At 48.7% G+C, this 24,988-nt stretch overlaps 1 protein-coding gene and 1 long non-coding RNA gene across 7 annotated transcripts in view; one reads left to right on the plus strand and one right to left on the minus strand.

The window, feature by feature from the left end:
- The window catches only part of GLI2 (GLI family zinc finger 2), a 267,098-nt gene that overhangs the window by 237,723 nt on the left and 4,387 nt on the right, over nt 1-24,988 (minus strand). The window contains exon 1 of one of the 6 annotated variants that reach the window (XM_084998150.1): nt 22,976-23,332. The gene's annotated coding sequence lies outside the window, so the exon portion shown is untranslated. 6 annotated transcript variants of the gene reach the window in all.
- LOC146395811 (uncharacterized) lies at nt 23,071-24,858 on the plus strand. Its single transcript, XR_014829657.1, has 2 exons — nt 23,071-23,203; nt 24,203-24,858. It is a non-coding gene; the product is annotated as an uncharacterized LOC146395811 (long non-coding RNA).

Here is a 24,988-nt window from a genome sequence, read left to right on the forward strand (position 1 = left end):
GCCCACCTCTCTCTAGTCAGTTTCTCTGCCTCCCTCACCTGCAGGCGCCTCCTCGGTGGAGGTGATACATGGAGGTAAGGTGTGCCAGTGAGAGGGGTGGCCGGGCTGGACCGATGGAAGTGACAGTGAAGACCTCAGAAATGGCCAGAAGGCCAGCACTTTCTCTAAGGCTCCCTCCTGGGCCCCAAGGGCAAAAAGGCAGGGATTAAGTCCCTAGAAACCCCAAATCTTAGGAAAAACGGCAGGATCACCTCAAGACCCAGAGCAAGAGGAAACAGTGTCCTGGTCAGTGATGGGGACCCTGACTAGACCTGAGTGTCAGGGGACTAAGACTCCATGGAGTGGCCTGGGCAGCCAGGCCACGGTAATAACATGGACCTTGCCTTGACGGACCTGGGCCCTGGCAGCCCCACGCAGGCATTCCCTTCATGCCCATCCTCTGCCGACCTCCACATGTCATCTTTGAGGGGGCTGGAGGAGGAGGGATGCCCCCATGGGACAGATGTTGTTGGGCTGGATGTGTTACACAGATCCTCCTGAGTCTATCAAAGACCCCAGCGTGGAGGCACCACCCAAAAGAACTCCAGGACAGTTTAGACAAGCATCTTGGGTCAGAAGGGGGCCGACGGCCGTCCTGGCTCCGGTGCACCGGAGGCGAGTCATCATCGATCTTCGTGGTGGGGACCCAACCCCAGGGAGGGAGATGCATCCCAGTCCTCTAGGCAGACACAGCTGAAACCGGGCCAGCTTGGCACACAGTGGGTTTGTTAGTGAAAGAAGCTCAGGTGAAAAGATAGAGGACCAAGGGAACAGGGGCTAGGGCTGGGGGTGGAGGGGGCTGGGGGAGGCAGAAGTGGTGGGGACTGGGGGGAGGAGGCAGAGGAGGGGCCCCGAGGTGAAAGCAGGTGCTGCTCAGCCCTCCCAGCCCTCTGACCCCATGGCCCCAATAGGTTTCAGATTGGCCTGGCCAGAGCCAGCCTGAGGAGGGAGAAGAGGAGGGGGGCAACTGTCCTGGGCTGGGGCAGTGTGACCAGGATGGGAGTCAGATAAGGGTTTCATGATGAGGACATGCTGGTCTCGATACCCACCTCCCTGGCTCCAGAACCCCCACAAGCCCAAGGATCCCTCCCTGGCTCCTTCCTTCACTTGCAGCCCCAGCCGGGACACTCTCCCTCCCATCCTCCCTCCCCCGCAGTCCCCAGAGCGTTGGTTCCCATCTCGCCCAGCCTCTAGCCTGAAGTCGGCTGCATGAGGCCAGCTTTCTCCTTGGCGACCTGCCTTTCCCTGTCACCCCAACTCCTTTATTTTCTACACCAGTGAAACTGAACCCAGATCCAAACCAGCCCTGGGTGAGAAGTGAAGTCTGGCAACAATACTGGCTGCAGAGAAGCCAAGGTGGGGTGGCCCCATCTAAACCGCCCCGCCACTCTGCTCCGGCTGCTCTCCCTGCGCTGGACAAGCCTGGCAGGATTGCACAACAGGACATTCGGGGTCAGAACTTCCCGGGACAGGGGTGTAGGGTAGAAAAGTGTGGCTAATGAAGAGGAACTAAAGGCAGGATTTCAGAGACCTGGACATACTGTGGCAGTTTTGTTTTGCTTTTGCAAAGAGGCAAACACAGAACTCGAGGGCATGAGAACAGAGCAGGAAGAGATGGGGTGAGAGGTGGAAAAATGCAGGGAGGGAGAGATTGACTCAGCAGTGGTCCAAGAGCTGACTGGGGCACTGGAGCTGGGGGAAGGGGTGGCAGGGGGCAGGGCAGGAGCTATTAGGGGCTCACAAGGACAAGTCACTAAGGACCACAGGTGATGATTAAAACATGGTCACCTTCCCAGAATAACCTGAAGCCTGCCCCACCAGCCACACGCAAAGGGGAAAGCTCCCCCAAGTCTCCCAAAACAACCTCCAGAGGTCACTCCAGATCCCTTCAGAGGTCGCTTCTGATCCTTGGAAGGTCCAGACTTGCGAGCATCCCCTCAAAAGCACATTGACAGCCTCTGGGAGCCCTGGGCCCTCCTCAGAGCCCACCCCAGGGCTACTCTCCAACCTGGTATCCCAAAGGGGGCCCAAGTTCCAGGGCAAAGGGCCCCTACAAGAGTTTCTAGAGTTGGCGTAAGCCCAGAGACAGTCGCGCATGGCCTCTTCACTTGACAGATGCAGCAACTGAGGCCCAAAGAGGCAAAGGCCTTGCCCAAAGTCACACAGCTAGAGTGAATCACCCAGCCCTCCAAGGGCTGACCCGACACTGCCCAGGGAGGAAGGCCACAGGAGGACCTCTGAGATCACGAGGGGCAGCCTCCACGACTCATCCAAGGTGCCATCAGGGTCTCTCTCCCGAGGGTGCACAGGGCAGACTGTCCAGTCCTGTCTGCACTCACAAGGCACGTGATCTCACGTGGCAATGGCACCTCTGCGAGCAAAGAAGAAAACCTGCCATGAGGTGGGGGAGGGGAGAATCATGTGAGATCAGGGCCTGGAAGGAGCCCAGCCCCTAGTCACTGTGGCCCCTTCTCCCCAGGAGGGAAAGGGGCTGCGGTACCCCAGCTCACACTGTGTGTCCCTGGACAAGCCCCTGTCACTGCCCAACCGTGGCTTCCCCTTCTGCACGAGCAGGCCTGGGGTGGCAGGGTTCAGGGCCCGTGAGCCTCCCTCTGCCTCTCCCTCTGGGTTTCTGGCACTACAGGGTGGCCAGCGGTGGCCTGGCCCAGCTTTGGACGGTGGGCTCTGCGGGGCCTGCCTCCCAGCCCTCTCCCCAGGCCAAGGAAGGCGGAGGTGATTTACAGCCTCCTTCAGCCGCCCTTCCCAAGGCTGCAGGCCCAGCAGATATTTTCCATCGCAGTGGTGGAGTTCAGACGTTCAAGGGAGCCCTGGGTTTGCGCCTTGAGCCCTCGCCCCAGCCTCCCAACTCCTGGGCAATCGGGCCGGCCAGAGGCCCAGGCTAAACACCAGGGCCATGGAACCAGCACTCCTCCTCGGGGGAGGGCGAGACCCAGCCGGGGGAGCCAGGGGAGCCGCAGCCCGGCCCGGAGGCCTGGGGGCGGGGGCGGGTGGCCAGGCCTCCCAGCCAGGCTTGATTCACACCAGGCCCTTCCCACTTCCGTTTTTCCCCTTCTCCCCATGACAACATCTTGAACCAGAGCCTCTGCTGGCAAAGCCCAAGCACTCTGGGGTTTTCTGCCCCGACGCGGCTCCCACGCTCAGCTGTGCACACAGCCGTTGGACGAGCTGCTGAGATTGTGTGTGGTGCTGGGAGTGAAACACAAACCTCCGGCCCACACAAATGTTCTCGTAGGCTCGCTCCCTCCAGCCGGGATGGGCCAGGATAACTAGGGAGGTGCCCTTGCCTTCCTCTCAGCCCCAGGCCCTTCCCCAGCCACCCTCTGGTCAGGCCAGACCCTCCCGTCAGGCCATGAGCACATTCAGGGTACAGAAAATCTGTACTGTGAATTCTCTACACCATTTAAAACGGGAAAGGTCCTCCGAGGGACAAAAATACAAATTGAGCTTTCTGCTTCCAGCCAAGATGGAATAACAGGAACTAGATGTAGGGTCCCACCCGAAACCACCGAAAAACCAGACAAAACATTAGAGACCACGGTTGGTTTTTTTTTTTTTTTTTGCTTTTTAGGGCCGCACCCACAGCATATGGAGATTCCCAGGCAAGGGGTCAAATCGGAGCTAGAACTGCCAGCCTACACCAGAGCCACAGCAACACCAGATCCGAGCCGCGTCTGTGACCTACACCATGGCTCACGGCAACACCAGATCCTTAACCTACTGAGCGAGGCCAGAGATCTAACCTGCAACCTCATGGTTCCTAGTCAGATTCGTTTCCACTGTGCCACGACGGGAACACTTTTTATTTTATTTTATTTTATTTATTTGTACTTATTTATTTATTTTGAAACCACAGTTTTCAAGACACTGAACAGCAGCAACAAAGGGACAATGGTCCTGAGAGACGAGAACAAACTAGGCGGTGAGCAGTGGGATGCCTACAGCTACAGAGCAGGGAGGGGGACCCCTGCAGACCTGATGGAGTCCCCGACCTAAGGAGATGGAGCTCAAGTTCAGCGAGACTAGGGCAGCAAGAGTCTACGTGGCAGAATGCCAAGAGGAGAGTGCTGAGAGCAGAGTCAACCCCGGAGGCTGGCAGGGGTCCCCTGGGATGATCACAGAACACAGCCAGCACATGCAGTTCTGTCCCCAGGGCCCGGGAAGCAGCCGAAAGGATGAGACTGTGCCCAGCACACACAAGGCCAGTGCCTGTTCCCACGAGGCAGGCTGGAGAACCTCAACAGCTGCAGGGCACTAGGTGGAGAACTCAGAAGGATTTTGTCCCAAAAGCAAGGGGTAATTAGCCCTAGGCTCTGGTCTCATAGAACTAATCTTAAAAGCAAGTTTAAACCAACTGTGTCTCAGAGAAAGCTCAAAAATATTTATAGGAAAACAAAAATAGTCAACACCCAACAAGATAAAATTTATAATATCTAGCATCCATCAGAAATAACCAGGCATGCAGAATTCCTGTTGTGGCTCAGCAGGTTAAGGACCCCACATTTCCTCTGTGAGGATGTGGGTCAATCCCTGGGCTCATTCAGTGGGTAAAGAAAGGATCCAGGGTTGCCACAAGCTGCAACACAGGTTGCAGATGCAGCTCGGATCTGGTGTTGCCAAGGCTGTGGCATAAGCCTCAGTTGCAGCCACGATTCAACCCCTGGCTCGGGAACTTCCACATATTCCACATACCATGGTAAAAAGAGAAAAACAAAAAACAACCAGGAAAATAGAACCAATAATGAGAAAAATAATTAATCAAAACTGAACACACACACAGACATTAGAACTTGCAGACAAGAGCCTTTGAACAGTTATTATAACTGTATTCCATATGTTCAAAAAGTTAAGCAGAGACACTAAAGATATAAACGACCCAATCAAACTTCTAGGGATGTCAAATACACTGGATAGGATTAGTGGCATATTAGACATTACACAAAGAAAGATACACGAACTTGAAGAAACAGTGACAGAAACTAATCAATATGAAAAGCAGACAATTACAAAAGAAAAGAGCATGTGGTCTATGTGACAACTTCAAGCTGCCTCATATACCTGTAATTGAAGTCCCCAAAGAAGAAATGGAGAAGAGTGGAAAGAAGAAATATGTGAATAAATAATGACCAAGAATGTTCCAAATTTGATGAAAACTGCAAATGAAAAGAAAGTCTTAAAAGCGGCCAGAGCAAAGAAGATGACCACCTGAGATCAAGAAAGCCACTCACTGTAACAAAGGAATGAATTCAAGAGGAGAAAACAATAGTAAACATTACTGCACCTAACAACAGAGCTTCAAAATACATGAAGTAAAAACTGAAAGAACTGGTTTGAAAGTCATTCAATATGATTCACTATATTAGCCCACCAGAGATGAAGAACAAGAGAAGGATGTGTGTTCTCACCACCTCTAGTCAACACTGCCCAAGAAGGGAGTTCCCGTGGTGGCTCAGTGGTCAACGAATCTGACCAGGAACCATGAGGTTGCAGGTTCAATCCCTGGCCTCGATCAGTGGGTTAAGGATCTGGCATTGCTATGAGCTGTGGCATAGGTCGCAGACATGGCTCGGATCCTGTGTTGCTGTGGCCCTGGCATAGGCTGGTGGCTACAGCTCCGATTAGACCCCTAGCCTGGGAACCTCCATATGCTGTGGGTGCAGCCCTAAAAAGGTACAAAAAAATAAAAATAAAAATAACTGCCCTGGAAGGCCCACAGCCAGTAAAATAAGGTGAAATTACTAAATAAAGGGCATTCAGATTGTAAAGAAGGAAATAAAACTGTTTTTATTCTCAGATGATGTGATCATTTACATATAAAATCTGATAAAATCTGCAAAGCATGACAAGAACAATACACACAGGTCATTTATATTTCAAATACTAGACAACTGAAATTTTAAAATAAATACCACTTCTAACAGCTGCAAGTTGCATAAAATATTTCAGGATAAATCTGGAAAAGATGCATAATACCTGTACACTAAAAACTATAAAACACTGCTGAGAGAATTTAAAGAAGACGTAAGCAAGTGAAGCGACACATTTTGTTTGCAGGTCAAATTACTCAATATTCTTAAGAAGTCAATTCTCTCCAAAGGTCATTTATCACACTCTCAATCAAAAATCTGAAAAGCAGGGGTTTTGGAGAGACTCATATGAAAAGATAAAGGATCTAAAATAATAGCCAAAACAATTTTAAAAAACAAGAACAGGTGTTCCCATCATGGCTCAGCAGTTAAGGAACCTGACTAGTATCCATGAGAACTCCAGTTCAATCCCTGGCCTCGCTCAGTTAGTTAAGCATCCCATGTTGCTGTGAGCTGTGGTGTAGGTCGCAGACTCGGCTCAGATTCCACACTGCTGTGGCGGCTACAGCTCCGATTGGACCTCTAGCCTGGGAACTTCCATGTGCCTCGGATGCAGCCCTACAAAGACAAAAAGACCAATAAAAAAAAAAAAAAAACAAGAACAAAGTTGGAAGGGTAACACTGCCTGATTTCAAGATTTATTACAAAGCTCAGTAACCCAAAAAGTATGGTTTGGTGCCAACACAGACAAATAGATCAAAGGAACAAAATAGAAACAGGCCCACATATATACGGGAAACAGTTTTGTTTGGTTTTTTTTTTAAACAATGGTGCAAAGGCAACTGGGTGCAGAAAGGGTAATCTTTTCAACAAATCGTACTGGAGCAATTGGCCATTTGCAAATAAATAAATACAGGTAGAGCACGGAGATATTGTGAGTTTGGTTCCAGACCATGGCAATAAAGCGAATATCAAAATAAAGCAATTCAACACGAATTTCTGTTTTCTCGGTGCATGTTCACACTGCACTGCAGTCTACTGTGTGCAATGGCATTATGTCTAAAAAAAATAAATAAATAAACGTTCCTTAAATAAGAAGTTCTTTATTGCTAAAAATTGTTAACCATCACCTGAACCTTGAGCAAGTCATAATCTTTTTGCAGTAGTAATATCAAAGATCACTGATCACAGACCGTCATAACTAATATAATCATAATGAAAAGGTTTGAAATATTGCAAGAATTACCAAACTGTGACACAGAGACACAAGGTGAGCAAATGCTGCTAGAAAAATGGCACCAACAGACTTGGCTAATGTTGAGTTGCCACAAATCCTCAATTTGTTTAAAAAAAAGCAAATAAGGCAAAGCACAGTAAAACAAGGTCTGCCTGTAAAGCAATAAGAAACTCTGGTCCGTACTTTGTGCTGCTGTATACATGGTAACCCACAAGGAAACTTCTGGGGCCGATGGATACGGTCACTATCTTGACTGTGGTTTGCAGACATTAGTCAAAACTTATCAAATGTTACACTTAAAAAAAAAAACAAAACTCCACTGAGCTGTAGTTTTCCTTTCAACTATCAGATTAGCAAAGATGAGAAAGTTTGATCAGAGCACTCTGTTGGCTCGGATATGGGGAAAGAGGCGCCCTTGTTAGTGGCTGGTGGGAGTGTAGACTTCCACGGAAAGTGATCTGGCAGTCTCTCTCCAAATTACAAAAACTCCCACCTCCATGCCCCAAAATCTCATTTCTAGGAAGTTATCTACACAGATACACTCATTTATATGAAACAATGTATTATAAGGTTACTCAGTGTAACACTGTTTATTTACAGTGGCACATATCCATCAGTAGGAACTAGATTAAAAAAAAAAAAAAACAAAACAAAAAAAAACAAAAAAAAACCAAAGCTACACCTTTTAACCGAAAGAGTGAGGAAGCTTTTGGAGTTGCTGTCATGGCTCAGTGGAAACGAATCTGACTAGCATCCATGAGGACACAGGTTCAATCCCTGGCCTTGTTCAGTAGGTTAAGGATCCGGTGTTGCCGTGAGCTGTGGTGTAGGTCACAGATGCGGCTCAGACCTGGTGTTGCTGTGGCTGTGGTGTAGACCCCTAACCTGGGAACGTCCATATGCCACAGGTGCAGCCCTAAAAAACAAAACAAAAAAAAAAAAGAACGAGGAACCTCTTTATGTGCTCACTTGGGTTAATGAGTAGAAAAGACAGATCACAATACAGATTGTATACTATGCTTTCGATTGGGTATAAAAAGTGAAAAAAAGATGAGTGATATTTATGCAATTGCATAAAACTTATTTCTGGAAGGAGATGCACAAAAACCAATATTACTCATTGGCCTTGGGAGAACTATGTGCCTGGCTGGTCTACAGTAGAGCTAGACTTTATATATGCATACATATAAACCTTTATGTCTTGAAATTATTAACCATGTGACTATGTGACTATTCGGTAAATGGATAAGTGTAAAGAAAAGTTAAAGGTTACTTAGAGTTCCTGCTATGGCACAAAGGGATCAGTGGCGTCTCTGGAGCACTGGGACACAGGTTCAATCCCTGGCACGGTACAGTGGGTTAAGGATCTCGTACTGCCACAGCTGAAATACAGGTCAAAACTGTGGCTCAGATCTGATCCCTGGGAACTCCATATGCTGAAGAGTGGCCAGGGTGGCCAAAAAAAGAAAAAAAAAAAAATTAAAGGTTACTGAAAAATAAAATGAGATTGATCTATAATGCACAGATGTGGAAATAACACCAAGGCAGAGTGTTCAGTGAGCACAAAGAAAGCAAGTTGCTGAACACTATTAGCAATACCATCCCACTTGTGTAAAAATAAATGATAATGACAATAAAATATTGGCCTATGTCAACTGAGAAATACTGGAAACTTGTATACCCATTATCAGTGGTTCTCTCTAGGGAAGAGGATTGGCGGGGGGGGGGGACCTCCATCCTCCACTATACATCTCTAAATGTTTAACCCTTTTCATTTGCATTAAGTTTGTACCAGAAAAAAAATTTTTTTTTTTTACTGGCATTAGGTTTGAATCAGAATAATGTCTATTTTATTTTTATTAGATTTGTATCAGAAAAAAAAAATATCCTCCCCCGGGAATATACACTTTTTAACCACTTACCTGGAAATGTGAGAGAAGAGCTGAAACATGACCTCCCCTTTGATCGGGAGCTCTACCTCTAGAAATTTATCCAAAGAATGTCATGAGTTAGAGTCAAAGATTTACATCTGTAGGAAACATACACATGAATGTGATGGTAAGTGAAAAACTAGATGACAGAACAACATGTGTGATGTGACGATGCCTCAAGTGTAGAAAATACTAGTAAACCTAAGTAGCGCAAGTCTGAAAGAGGAGTTCCTGTCGTGGCTCAGTGGTTAATGAACCGGACTAGCATCCCTGAGGACACAGGTTCAATCCCTGGCCTCGCTCAGAGGGTTAAAGATCCCGTGTTGCCGTGAGCTGCGGTGTAGGTCACAGACATGGCTTGGATCCTGTGTTGCTGTGGTTGTGGTGTAGGCCGGCAGCTACAGCTCCCATTAGACCCCTAGCCTGGGAACCTCCATATGCCGCGGGTACAGCCCTAAATAGATAAAAAGACAATAAGAACATCCACACAGAGAACATGGATATTAGGTCAGGGGGTAAATTCAATGCCATTCCTTTTCCATCTTTCTTCAAAATTAGTTTACAAGTGATCTATTTTTGTTTTGTTTTGTTTATTTAAAAAAGTTAAGTAGACCAAGAAACTTAGAGCATATATATATATATATACACACACATATATATATACATTTTTTTTTTTGGTCTTTTGTCTTTTTTAGGGCCGCACCCGTGGCATATGGACATTCCCAAGCTAGGGGTCGAATCAGAGCTACAGCTGCCAGCCTATGCCACAACCACAGCAATGCAGGATCCGAGCCAAGTCTGCGACCTACACCACAGCTCAAGGTAACGCCGGATCCTTAACACTGAGTGAGGCCAGGGATCAAACCTGAAACCTCATGGTTCCTAGTTGGATTCGTTTCCACTGCGCCACCACGGGAACCCCGAGCACTTACATACAAAGGTGTTTTTAGAAGAGTTTCTTATGATAGTGAAAAAGAAAATAACTGTGTCCAAAATACAGCAATCAACCACAACCACTTAGAGCTGTACAACGAATACTTCCAAAAAGTGTCAGATGAAAATTACAGGATGCAAAATTATCAGCCATACAATCTCAAATCTGTAAAATATCAAGAAAGGCTAAGGATATTAACAGAAAAGCCAAGACTAGAAATACGTAGACCAAAAAACAAAACAAAAATTTTGATAAATCCAAAACAAATCTATTGTTTTAATATTGCAATCAAGCTCCCCAAGCTGGGGTAAGAATGAGGAGAAGATAATTTTAGGCTAGGGAGCCTCACTGCAGCTGTCCTGTCCAGCAGAATACTCCCGAGTGGCCATCCCAGGCTACCCTATGGGAACTACATGGTCAAAGGCCTCATGAAGTCACATGTCTCTTCTCTGACCAGCAACTACCTGCATTCTTTAGCAGACCCACCAGCTGAAGAGCACAGCCACCTGCCTTGTGAAGGGATCTGGCCCAGAGCCCCACTTTGCAAAGACCCGTCCGGAGGACTGGGACAGGACACTTGTGGAGCTGTGTCATCACCCTCAGGAGGACTGACGGTCAGGTCCAGCAGGAGCCTCATAGGGCTTCAACAGGACACAAGCAGGCACCTCTAAGAAACTCTCCTGCTTATGAACTGATCCCTCCCCCAAACAGAGACAAGGGTTCAAACATGCCTAGGTTCTGCCCCTGCGAAGATGTCTTATAACAGAAAATGTGCTCCATATGCCGGAGCATGGAGCAGGCTGGAGACCATGGTTTAAACTAGCAGCACGTATAAATGACAATGAGGATTTGGGTTGACTAGATTGTAAATCAGTCACTTGTATGATGTAGCTGTCAAATACATGGTATCCACTTGAGCTGCCTTCTCAGTAATCAAGATCTCAGGAGTTCCCGTCCTGGCACAGCAGAAATGAATCTGACTAGGAACCATGAGGTTGAGGGTTCGATCCCTGGCCTCACTCAGTAGGTTTAGGATCTGGCATTGCTGTGTGCTGTGGTATAGGTCACCAACACAGCTCAGATCTAGAATTGCCACGGCTGTGGCATAGGCTGGCAGCTGTAGCTCCTATTCGACCCCTAGCCTGGGAACATCCACATGAACAGGTGTGGCCCTAAAAAGACAAAAAAAAAAAAAAAAAAAAAAAAGATTTCATAGCCAAGACAGGAAAGCAACCTAAATGTCCATCCACAGAGGAATGGATAAAGAAGATGTGGCACATCTATATACAGTGGAATATTACTCAGCCATAAAAAGAGTGAAATAATGCCATTTGTAGCAACATGGGTGGGCCTAAAGATTATCATACTAAGTGAAGTAAATCAGACAGAGAAAGACACATATGATATCACTTATGTGTGGAAACTAAAATATGATACAAATGAACTTGCAAAACAGAAACAGACTCACAGACAAAGGGAAGAGACTTGTGGTTGCCAAAGGGAAAAGGGTGGGGAGGGATGAATTAGGAGTTTGGGGAGTTCCCGTTGTGGCTCAGCGGTTAACGAATCCAACTAGGAACCATGAGGTTTCGGGTTCAATCCCAGCCTTGCTCAGTGGGTTAAGGATCTGGAGTTACCGTGAGCTGTGGTGTAGGTCGCAGACACAGCTTGGATCCCACACTGCTGTGGCTGTGGCGTGGGCTGGCGGCTACAGCTCCAATTAGACCCCTATCCTGGGAACCTCCATATGCCACGGGAGTGGCCCTAGAAAAGGCAAAAAGACCAAAAAAAAAAGGAGTTTGGAGTTATAAAACAAATCACCAACAAGGACCTACTATATAGTATAGAGAAATCCACTCAGTATCTTTTAATAATCTATAAGGAAAAAGAATCTGAAAAAGAATAGAATATGAATATGTAAAACTGAATCACTTGGCTATCTATACACCTGAAACTAACACAACATTGTAAACCCAGTTGTTTGGTTTTTTTTACAAAAAAAAAAAAAAAGATTTTCAGAGTTTCCATTGTGACGTAGCAGAAACGGATCTAACTAGTAACCGTGAGGATGGGTTCGATCCCTGGCCTCTCTCAGTGGGCTAAGGATCCGGCATTGCTGTGAGCTGTGGTGTAGGTTGCAGACGTGGCTAGGTTGCCACATTGCTGTGGCTGTGGCATAGGCTAGCAGCTGTAGCTTCAATTAGACCCCTAGCCTGGGAACATCCATATGCCACAGGTGTGGCCCTAAATATATATATTTTTTCATGCTCTGTACCAGGGAAATGACACACATACAAACCCTTTTATCCTCATTATACCCCCAGGAGATGGGTCACAGAGCTGAGATGTGCAGTGTCTCTAGTGCCTGATCTGAACCTCCTGCTCCACTGAACCTTCCAACTAAGGGCTGAGGGACCCATTCCCTCCCAAGGGCCACAGCTGGAGCTGCTCGCGCCCATCTCAATGGTCCCCCTTGGGAATGCTGCCCAGGGCACCCAATAGATGCCAAGCTGAGTCGTGTGGAATGTGGGGGCCCGCATGGGCCCCCAAAGGAGGTATTCTCTGGGGAAAAAACAGCCCAGGGAAGATGCCCACTGTCCTCCCTCAGAGCTGGGCTCCGCAGAGGGGACCACCTCTGTGCTTGAGATGCAGGAGGCAGGTGGGAATGGACGACAGGACCGCACATACTCCCATCTGTCAAAGCTGCCAGGGACCAGCCCCCGAGACAGACAGGGTATCTGCGGAAACAAAGGCTGAGCCCTGCCCTGCCCTGCCCTCCCCTCAGAGGACATGGCAGAGTCCCCTGTGGACTGGAATCTGACCCTGACTCCTTGGACAACTCCAATAAAACCAGAAAGCCTCAGGAGTTCCTGCTGTGGCACAGTGGGTTAAGGATCCAGGAGCTCCAGCTCAGATTTGATCCCTGGCCTAGGAACTGCCACATGTCACAGGTGCAGCGGCGGGGCGGGGCGGGAAGGGGGGGGAAGGGGAGACAGAAAGTCTCCACAGCAACTATAAAATGCAAATGATGATTCCTACTGCATGGGGTTGTTATCCTAGCACGACCTGAATGGCGGTGCCCAAACAGTGCATGGTCTCGAAGGCACTTCCAGCTGAGACTATCATGCTGTTTGGGAATGCCAAGGCCAAGGGCTGCCTCCTTATTCAAGCAGATCAGTGATGTGACCATCAGTAAGTCTAAAAACCCCAAATGCAACCCTCACTAATGGTTAAAGTAAATAACTGTGATCCCAGGCACAGAATGTCATGGCTTAAAGGTTGCTTGAAATGATCGATCCCAATGGCTTCATTTGATGGACAAGGAATAAGCTAGGAGAGGCTTGGAGAAGGACAATGGCTTGTCTGAGGTCTCCCAAAGCCAGACTGAAACCCTGGTTAACTCACATTTCCAACACCTTCCTTATCCACTAAAACATCCTGTCTCCCACCTAAAAACCCCTCAAAGTGGTTAAAAAAATACTGTACACGGAGATTATGTGTGGGGCCCAAATGAACTATAACGCATGCTTAGATTATAAAAAAATACAACTCTGCCATGTTACAAACGAATCGTTTTATAAACAATTGCTCTTGCTCTCTCAAATCAAGGAGGCCAGTCTAGAGACTGCTTGGTTGGCTCATATTTCTTTACAGAGTTGTCAAAGGAAACTGAACAAATGCCATTTTCTCCCATTGAAGAATTGCCTAGAATTCATTTATCAGCAAACACTAAGATGCACAAATAAAAAGACAGTGGCAAGACAGTATAATGAGTGTTATAAGCAAAGGAAACCCCAGGGCCAAGTGGAGGCCTAGGTCTGAGACAGGGATGATTCCATGGAGGAGGTAACGGTTGAACCTTTGAGTCACTGGCCTCGTGGATAGGAAAGGAAGGGTATGCCAAGGACCAACAGCAAAGGCCTTTAAAATTCCTGTAGCCAGTGGATGGATGGATGGATGCATGGATGGATAAAGGATGGATGGATGATGGGTAGAAGATGGACAGACGAATGGATCAATAGATGTATGATAAACAGATACATGGATGCATGCATGCATGCATGGGTGAACAGATGATGGATAGCGGATGGATGGGTGGACAGATGGGTGGATGGAAGATGATAGATGCATGGATGGACAAATGAAGAGAGGATGGATGAATGGATAAAGGATAGATGGATGATGGGTAAAAGACAGATAGATCAATGGATAAATGGATGAATAGATGTATGATAAATGGAGAGATGGATGAACAGATGATGGATAATGGATGAATGGGTAGATGGATGCTGGATGGGTAGACAGATGTTGGATGGGATGATGGATGGATGGATGGATAGGATGATGGATAGTGACGGACGGATGGTGGGATGCATGCATGGCAACCACTACCTTTAAAGCACTGAAAGTGTTCCTGAGGATCATAGTGGAGGGTATTCTAAGAACCAGGTTCATCTTCTCATCTCTTTTCCACCCATCATCACCTCCAACAAGCCCAAGAGGTGACCCTGATGGGGGCAGGTCAGGTCAAGAATAGGTAGGAGGCAGACACCATACCCCTTACCTTCAGATGGGCAAGGGTTGGTGGGATGATAAGTGTGTGCATATTTGCTGGGAATTCCCTCTTTTCTACAGTTGTGCCTGGCCTACCTGGCAGAAAAAAAAGCTTGAGAAATGAAGTTAGCCACAACCCAGAGGGAGGAAGACGACAAGGCAAAGGGGATCATCCCTTTGCTGCACATCAGATCCCAAATGTTCCAGTCCCAGAAAGAACTTGCATGTTTCTATCTCACGTCCTGAATGAAGATAACCCACAGGGGGACAGTAAGTTGGTGGAACCATCCTTGAGATCACAAAGCCACCTCCTCAGTGCACCCCAGTTCTCACAAAGGGCCCCTCTGTATCCTGCTGGACCCCCTCCTTAAGCATCATCCTCCAAGGAACAGTGAACCTCCTGGAAGTTCCAGAAATGCCACCCTCTGTCCACCATCCGCCCGAGTTCCTCTTCCTGGACAGCCCTTCCCTCTCCTCCACCCTTGCCCACCCACCCCCCAACCATGGGTAAGGCCCTCATCCTGGGACCCTGTTCTGGTCCTCTCCTGGAGGAAGCCTTATGGGACTTATTCAGGCACAACTGTTTGGTTAAATAAATGACCCACTGCCAAAGGCCCCACCCCAGGGCTTTGCATTATTCTGAGCTGGGACTCTACCATCCCTGACCAGCCAGCAAGCGCTTGGTACAAAATTCACTGTTAAGTAGGAAACTTAGCCTGGGGCCAGGAAGACAACAGTTTCGGGCAGCATTCCTGGGTAACTGCCCTTTGAGGTCACCCCGGCCAACTACTGACTTTCTTAAAGTAGGCTCCTTGCCTCACGCGTGGAGGATACAGGAGGAAGATGCCCGCTGGAGAAACCTGCCGGGATTTCAAAGGCCACCAGGTCTTAACGAAGTTAGCAAGGTGTGAGCTCACGACAGCAAGCTTACTAGGTGCCCAGCACACAGCAGATGGCCCAGTAAGTGCTAGCTGATTGGCTGATGGATCACACAAGAAATTCCTCTTGATGGCAACTGCCACACTGTTTAAATTCCGAACACAGAAAAGAAGGTTTAAGATTTCCAACCCAGAGAGAGAGTGAGGTGTGAAAAGGGCACTGCTGCCTGCCCCAAGCCTGGGAGGCAGAGTCCTGCTGTGTCGGGGAGTGTGGCGGGGGTGGGGTCCCTCCAGCAGGCCTTGCCAGTAACCTCCACCCAGGATCTTTCAATTGCAGCATCCATACATTTGCGGCTGGATAATCCTTCATCCTGGAGGCTGCTCTGTGCATTGCAGTACGCAAAACAGCATTCCTGTCCTCTACCCACTAGATGCCAGGAGCAACACCCCAGCTGTGACAACCACAAATGTCTCCAGGCAGTGACAGATGCCTGTGGAACAAACGGCCCTGGTTGATTAACAGTGCTGTAGCCTTTGCAAGGGGCGGATGAGGACAGTACTCAGAAGCCAGCTCTGGGAGAGGGTCCTGGTTTGGGCATCAGCGCATCTGCCTCTGCTCAGGGCTCTGCCACACATTGCCCAGGGAACCATGGAGAGAGCCAATGCCTCTGAGACTCAGGTCACCCCTCCGCAAAATGAGGCCATGTCTGGGGAGGCAGAAGGCACTCAATTAACTGCTTTATATCAATTTGTACATCACTGTTCTGAAAACCTCAAGCTAACTAACATTTCCAATCTCTCCCCAAAAGCTAGGGAAATGCTACTGGAAATCCACTAGGGTCTACCAAGAACCTCAAAAACACCTGTCCAAATACTTTGGCCAAGTTATTCTCCAGAGTTCCCATCATGGCGCAGTGGAAATAAATCTGACTAGTAACCATGAGGTTGTGGGTTCGATTCCTGGCCTCTCTCAGTGGGTTAAGGATACAGCGTTGCCGTGAGCTGTGGTACAGGTCGCAGACACAGCTCCGATCCTGCATTGCTGTGGCTGTGGCATAGACCAGCAGCTGTAGCTCCAAATGGATCCCTAGCCTGGGAACCTCCATATGCCGCAGGTGTGGCCCCAAAAAGCAAAAAAAAAAAAAAAAAACTATTCTAAGGAAATGATTAGAACGTCAGGTAAACAATTACGCACAAAGATGTCCACCCAGTGTTATCTATAATAACACAAATAGAAAAAATCTAAATGGCCAACAATGTAATAAGAGAGTAAAGTAAAATATGATTGAGAAGATAAAGGAATATTAGATAGCCAATAAAAATCACATCAATAAAAATATGCATTAATAATGTGAAATGTTCATATCATGTTACAGTGAATCCACTGTTACAATTAAGTTATAATGTAACTTCAATTTTGTAAAAATACAGAGCAAAAAAGAATTATCCCATGTAAATAAAACAGAAAGAGACTGAAAGGAAATTTAACAATTTGTGCTGTTCCCTATTTTACAAGTTTTCTATCAAAACAGTACATCTTAGTTTTAAGATCTTGTGGGGAAAATATTTTGTTGTTGTCATTAATATTTTTACATCTAAGGAGAAGGCTCTGCTGGAATCCCCAGGTGCTAAACCGAAGTCCAGACACTGAACAGGGCCCCAAGTCAAACAAAGAGAAGGATGTTCAAACCTAAAGAAAACAATATTCAAGGAAACAGAAGCAGAAGAAAGAGGGCCTGGGTTACTGGAGAAACGTGAAGTTCCCTCGGGGTAAGCTGGGCTGGGCAGTGCTGTTCCACTTGCCACTCCACTCTGTCTGCCTGGCCAAGCAGGTGGCCAGGTAGCTGGAAGGGGACACACGGTGCTCAGAGGCAGCCAGATCTGGGCTGGGCGCTGCTCTTGGCTTCTCCCTGCTGACATCATTACAAACAAGAATGGGACTGACAGCATGGGGAGGGCTGTCAGTCAAGACCCTCAGGCCCAGCAAACCAAGGCTTCCAAGATGATTTCCAAGGAGCCTGATGGCACCTCCATCTTTCCTGCCCACCCCTGACCATCTGCTCAGGGTGAGCCCCTGGAAGGCGGGAAGAGGGGTGTCAATGGAGGAGCCCACACAAGAGCTGTTCTTGGTAAAATGGCTGGGCTGGGCGCTAGGGGCCTGAGGATCCTGGAACTGAAGTCTGGATCTAGAGCTGGATGCGGCACTGGGGTGTTGGACCACCAAAGAGTCGAAGGAGATGGAAATGACACCAGCCCTGAGCCCACTTCTCATGGGGCTCCCAGTGCCAGGGCGTCAGCGGGCAGTGTGCCCTCCATCTGCCCTTGGGAGTCTAGACCAAGCTGAGGAACTGAGCTCAGAAGCCTGCACCTCCCCATCGGCCCAATCCCCCCAAATGGCCACCATCAGAACCAACTGCAGGGGGCTGGGGGGTGCAGCCACAAGACCCAGGTTCAAGTGTACAGAAGTTTTCTTTCTCCAAGCCCACCTGAAGTCCTTGCCCCTGTGTACTTGAAATACAGAGCCAACAGTCTGAGGGGTAGGAAGCTACAAATCAGAGCCCCTCCTCCCCTGCCAGGAGTTCCCACTGTGGCTCAGTGGGTTAAGAACCTGACTAGTATCCATGAGGATGTGGGCTCAATTCCTGGCCTCTCTCACTGAGTTGCTGGCGTTGCTACAAGCTGCAGCGTAAGTCGCAGACACAGCTCAGATCCTGCATTGCTGTGGTATAGACCCCCAGCTGCAGCTCCCATTTGACCCCTAGCTCCGAAACTTCTATATACCATAGGTGCAGTCAAAAAAAAACTCCCCAAACCTGGCTTAGGCCATGAGAGCCAGGAGGCATCTAAGAGCCCACGTCTCTCAGGCCAGCTGGACCTCAGTGACAGGAAATGCCACCATTCCTGGGACTCTGACCTTGTGCGAGAACCACACCAGGCTCCCAGTCTGAGCCTCATTTACTCAAACACACCTGGAAGGGAGCTGTCAGGACTCGCACTGCCGGGTGAGAAACCGCGGTCACCCTGATGTCCCAGTCGCCCCGAACACATCAGAGACGTCTTCCAGGATCTTTCTTGCTTCCTCACCCCAAAGGAGACTCAATCAGAGTGGAGACAGGACATTCCTGAAGTACACAGATGCCAAGGCTAGGGAGCAGGGAGCAGGGGCTGGGAGCAGGGTGCCAGCCAGCACTGAGGACCACAGCAGCCACATCAGCTTACCTTAGCTGGGCAACCTGGGCAGAGGAGAGGCAGGCCCGCTCCACCAGCCCATCGTCCACACAGCAGGCTCCTTCCAGCTCCAGGCCTGAAGCCACCGCAGTGTGGGAGGCATGACAGCCCCACCAGCTACTCACACCCCCGCCAGTCTGTATCTCCTACCTGCCCCTCTCAGGGAACCATAAAGACACCCACAGGGGACCCTTCCATCAAACCTCGGGGGGTGGGGGGGTCGCACTTCCCAAAGACCTCCTCAAACTGCAACATGAAACGGGACCCAAGAGGCAGCCATCATGATGCATAGGTAGCTTCTTCGTTGGTTTGTTTGTTTGTTTGTTTGAGCCATACCCACTGCTTACAGAAGTTCCCAGGCCAGAGATCAAATCCACACCACAGCAGCAACCCCAGCTGCTGCAGTGACAACGCTGGATCCCTAACCCACTGAGCCACAAGGGACCTCTCACAGGTAGTTTCTTATCCAGGAAAAAAATGAACCATCCAAGGAACCCTCAGGCCAGAACCCGTGGCACAGAAACTAAGCTTTTGATTTAACAAGCTCACTGATCTCTGGCTTCTCCTGGGGCCTGAAGGCTACCTTTCACAGTAAAACAGGTAACTGCCAAGGCCACCTGCCAGTCTCAGAGAGAGCGCCCACTTCTCTGTGATATTCTGGGGCACAAGCAGCTCAATTCTCCCGTAGTCTGTATGCCCCAAGCTCCAGTCCCACATCTGTAAAGTCTAAACCCTGAGTTATCTACCCAGCCTTACAGAGGCAAATGCTATCCCTTTGTTAATGCAAAAATCACAGAGGAAGTGAGGGCCATTACAGGAAGAAATCACTAAATCCCCATTACCCCACCCTAAAAATCCTTGATAAAATGCGGATCTCAGAAATTTGCATTCCATAGGTTTTCCCTGGGGGCCTGAGAATCTGCATCTTTAAAAAGCTTTCCACTTGAACCCCAAGCAGGAAGCAAGCCCAAGAACCACACTTAAAGATCTGGGGGCCTTCTCAGATTTGACTCTAGAACTCATGTCCAGTTGTGACTTCATTCTCTTACACTATTTCTCTTTTTTGTTTAAGTGCATTTTAGCAGAAGAAAACATCTGAATTCATAAAGAGTACTGGTAATCAAAAGACTTAGAGTGAGTGCCTGTTGTGGCTCAGCAGTAATGAATCCGATTAGTATCCATGAGGATGAAGGTTCGATCCTGGGTCTTGCTCGGTGAGTTAAGGATCTGGCATTGCCGTGAGCTGCGGTGTAGGTCACAAATGCAGCCTGGATCTGGCGTTGCTATGGCTGTGGCGTAGACCAGCAGCTGCAGCTCTGATTCGACCCTTAGCCTGGGAAATTCCATATGCCCAAGGAGCGGAGCTAAAACAAAAAGACTTAAGGATATATATGTCCATCAGCATAAACAGACATATCATGCACACCACACTGGCACTCAACAGGAAGAGCAACCTGACACACTATATCACATGTCTAAGTAACAAACTACATGTGCTGCATCTTCTAAAGATGAAGACATCTGTCTAATTTTTTTTTTTTTTTTTTTTTTTTAGGGCTGCACCCGTGGCATATGGAAGTTCCCAGGCTAGGAGTTGAATCGGAGTTGCAGTTGCTGGCCTATACCACAGCCACAGCAATGCCAGATCGAGCCGAATCTGCAACCTACACCACAGCTCACGGCAATGTCAGATCCTTAATCCACTGAGCAAGACCAGGGATCAAACCTGCGTCCTCATGGATGCTAGTCAGAGGCTAGTCAGATTTGTTTCTGTTGAGCCCCAAGGGGAACTCCCTAAAGATGAAGCCATCCCTGCCATCCTGCTCCATCCTCCCATCAGCACCCATGACAGTTCACCGATGAGAAACAGCTGACTCTGATTCCCTCCTTCCCTACCTAAGCGACACAGCCACTGAGCACCAGAGACGTCCCCTTACCTTAATCTCCAGAGACAGCGAGCGCCGGCCTTAAATACACTGTCACTGCCCAGACACACAACATCTCACAACTGCTCAACCCACCAGTGCCTGCAGGAACGGCTGAGTGATGTCCCTTCAACCTATCATCCCATTTTGATGACCTCAATTTTTGGAGAAGTCAAGTCAAAACTCTACCCTTATTGTCAGCATATTTATGTGTCAGTTTTCAGGAAAGTCTGAAAAGGCCACGGCAGACAAAGTGCTCCCCCTGCCTCCACCAATGTCCCTGAGTCTACCCCATCCCCATTTACTCTGTAACCACTTCTCGGAGGTGACCTGAGAACTACAGCTGACTAGGCAGAGTGACAGACTGACGGGGGTGCGGGGGAGTGGTTTTCCTTGGAAGAGCCTCAGTTGGAAGAGACTCAGAGGCTCACTACACTCTCCCCAGAAGCAAAAGCAAACAGAGACCCCACACTTTCTCCAGACCCCGGTCACCCCAACCTTGCCTGCCAGCCGTTTGGTTTGGTTTTGTTGTTTTTTTGTTTGTTTGTTTGTTTTTTTGCCACAGCAGCATGTGGAAATTCCGGGGCCAGGGATGGAACCCATGCCACAGCAGCAACAACACCCAATCCTTAACCTGCTGAGTCACCAGGGAGCTCCCTGAATCATTCTTAGAGGGGGCTGCAAGAAGCAGGGTGTGCTAGCGCCCGGGATTTTAAAGCCAGAGGATCTAAGAGGTCACATTTGCCAAGTCCCCCTTTCCACAGAGAGACCAAGCGACTGTCACATGGTCACCCAGCTCTCGAGTGATGGGTCTCACTCTCCCTGAGGGAAACCCCAAGGGTTCAGGCTCATGACACATCATAGGGCACTTACCCATCGCTTTTACTCTCTTCCTTCACTTTCTCCAGAAGAAAACATCCTAAAAAGATGATGCACATAAGAAAGTCTTCCGAGCATTTTGGTGGGGGGTAGAGGAGGCCCTCTGCCAAACTTTCTAGACCACCGCCACCTCTGTAGGCAGGAATTAATGACTCACTCTTAAGATTTTCTTAACCAGCAAATGACAAAGATGAGGGCAGGGAGCATCCAAGTCGCCACCCTCCCCCTTCTCCACCTGGCTCAGTTAGATTCATGCTCCAGTTCAAAAATGAAGCCCTTCTTAGGTCCCAAAGCAGAGCATGATCAGCCTCAAAGGTTCTATTATGGTGATGGTCATGTCGGAGTTATTTAAATGCCTTTGTGTCCTCCCCCAGGTGGCACTTGCTAAGAAAGACTTCCACTCCTTGCTTCATAAGCCACAGCTTGGTGAACTACAGATTCTCCAAGAAAGAATCAACAAATTAAGAGCTATTTTCTGACCATCAAGGTCCACCTACACTGCAAATACTTGCATACTAATCTCCCCAACACAGGTTTAAAAATATGGACTTGTTTTAGGGTTTTTTTTTTAATTCCCAACATAATGAATGATTTTAAATATTAGAAGTTGAAATTATTAAGTAAATCATTTCACCTGCGAAGCTTCGATTTGCATAACATTAATTCATGACGGCAGCTAAAACAAATTCATCACATTCTGTATATTAGAAGCTGATTTATGTAGGAATCGAAAAAAAATCATGAGCTCAAAATTATGGTGACATGACGAACGTGCTCAATGGAGAAAGATTTTTCTCTTCCCTTCTTTTTAAAAAAAATCATCTGAACAACTGAATTATGGTGAGAAGGAAAAGGATTTGAGGAGAGGGAGGAGGCTGGCGTGTCAGAAAATGAATAATGCTACTGGCTCACGTGTGTGGCAGGCTCTTGGTGTGGGTACACACACACTCCGGTTATTAATGTCAAGTATGCCAAAGATACGCTGCAAAATCATTACCATTCATCGCCACTAACTGCTATTAAATTTCAATCAATTCAACTTAGCACAAGTGTACTTGAGCGGCCCTTACAGTTCCTTATACATGCGGCTCAAAAGTCGGGCTGACTTATTGCATTGTCCACCACACAAAGGAGCACTGCTAAGCGTCTGCTAGGACCCGGGGACTGATGCTCTTTTAACATCCTAAGCATTCAAAGATCCTTCTTTTTCTGAGCGCTAAGAGGTCTAGAATCCCTACAGGTCAAGACGAATGGCGGGGGAGGGAGGAATCTATTCTGAGAGACCACACTTCCTTGCCTGCCTAGGTTGGGGAGCGAGAGGAGGGTCAGGGCTAAAGAACACCTTCCTGGCCAGAGCCATTCTCGCAGAGGTCTTACTGGAAAAGTTTCTACCGCCACCAAAAGTTTGGTTACCCAGCCCCTCTTCTCCTGGCTCTAGTGGAATGCTCTCGATTCACTCTGCCAACTGTAACCGAAAGAGAATGGGGGAGGGCAAGCCAATGGGAAGAGAGAGGGAGGTCCAGTGGCCGAGGGCAGGGAGGACACCTTACGGAGAAGCGCCTTCCCCAGGTGGGCGCAGGCTCCCGCGCGCGCTCAGGTCTCCCACCCAGCGACAAAGGCAGCGGCGCGGGCCGATGTGGATCTGGCCCGCTGGCTTTCTTCCCGACCCGCCACGAGCAGGGTCCAGCCTGCCGCCACTCGCCGGAGGCGGCCGGTGCGCGGCCGGGACAATGTGGCCATTGTTCGGGCGCAGAAAACCCGGCAGGCGAGCAGGTGGGAGGGACGCAGCCCGGCGGGCGCGCGCGGGGCGCGAAATGCCCCCCGGACGCGCGCACGGTCCCCTAGGCCAGGGCACGCCGCCTCCCGGAGGCCTCGGGACCAGCTTTCTCCGCGGGGCAGAAAGCGGGAGGGGGGCGGGGAGACTGTGGAAAGGGGTGGGAGGTCGAACTAAAAAGATGCAGAAGGAAAGAGGAGCTGGGAGGGGGGAAAGGAGAGGGAGGAAAAGAAAGAAAAGACGAGAGGGAGGAGAGAAAGAAGAGACCAAGGCAGGGAGGGGAGGGACACAGAGGGGGCGGGAGAGAAGAAAGGGGGAAAAGAAAGATAGAAGGAGAGGAGACAAAGAGAGCGGAGAAGGGAGATGCGGGGGGCGGGGAGGACAGACAAACCCATGCAATGGAATCAATCGGACCAAGGGCGGCCTAGGAGGCTTCTGCAAAGAGCTAAAGTTCACCCTGTTTCATGGAAGGAAGCAGCTCCAAACCCGGCCGAGTCAGCAAAGTGTAATCACACCAGGGGCTTTGCTTAATGACAGGTCTGAGAGCTGGGGCTGGAGGAAGGGCGAGACTGTGTCCCCGGGAAGGCCCAGGAGCTCAAAAGGTTTGGAAGGAGGGAGGGAATCCTAATACCCCCCACTTTCACCCGCCCTGGGCGCGCCCAGCCGCGATCCTGGAGGAACCCGGATCCTGGAGGGCGAGGCTGGGGTCTGCAGCCCGGTAGACTGAGGCAGGCCCAGAACAGCCATCACGAGGGAGGTTTTAATGTTCAGTGGTGATGGGAGTCCGGGGCTGAGCGGGTGTTGGTCAGCAGGGAGGGCGCAGGGCTGCGGAGGCCCCGCCTCCGCACCAGGCGGGGCCCCGCCTTCCCCCCCCCCCCAGCTCCCTCCCTTGCCAGAGGCCAGGGGCCCTCGGCCGAAGAGGGAAATCAATCCCTTGCTAATGAATAAAAAGTCCCCTTTATTTCACTGCTGTTTTTGGTTCATTAAATTTTCCACAGATTGGCAGAGAAGAAAACATCATCAATAAACCCTGACAAAAGTGAACGTGTGAAAAAGAGCAGAGAATGGAAAAGTGAGATCAACGTGATATCCGGTCACAGATTCCAGCGGCAGATGACAAGCCCGGGCCGAAGAATCTCCCTGGACCATCACCCCTTTGCGGCTTTCCTTCCCTTTGCAGAAACTCTTCATTCAAGACAATAGGAAATGCATTAAAACTTTTTTCTTATGCTAATGCATGAAACCGGGCACTCACGTTAAAATACACTTCCCGCAACTTTTTTTTTCTTTTAAACAGCATACATGCACACACAAAACCACCTTAACTTATTCCATTTAATCCCCATATCTCAAAAACAGTTTAATATGAATCTTTGGTCACGTCTTAAGTGAGTTCTTTTCCCCCATGGGCATGTTTTTAAGAAGCCAGAATCATAATAGAAACAGGACCATACTAAGTATGCTTCTTAGGTAGATGAAGGAATTGGGGGGAAAATAAGATACTAAAAAGGCAAAAAGTATCATTAGTACCTTTTCCCAACACTTTCAACATAGTTTTGTAGGTTGAGGATGTTTTTGTCACCTCCAAAATCTAAAAACAACCATCAATGATTTTTTTTTTTAATCCTTTTCAGTCCACAGCAAAATGAACAAACACCCAAGTACATTTTGGAATAAATAGTATTGATTCTGGTGTCAAGTATTTAAGACCCACGAGGAGTTCCCGTCGTGGCGCAGCAGAAATGAATCTGACGAGGAACCATGAGGTTGCAGGTTTGATCCCT

This window comes from Sus scrofa, chromosome 15, assembly GCF_054392235.1.
Source record: "Sus scrofa isolate SSC_HxYL_T2T_F1_AM1 chromosome 15, Sscrofa_HxYL_maternal_Yorkshire_Landrace_v2.0, whole genome shotgun sequence".
NCBI lineage: Eukaryota > Metazoa > Chordata > Mammalia > Artiodactyla > Suidae > Sus > Sus scrofa.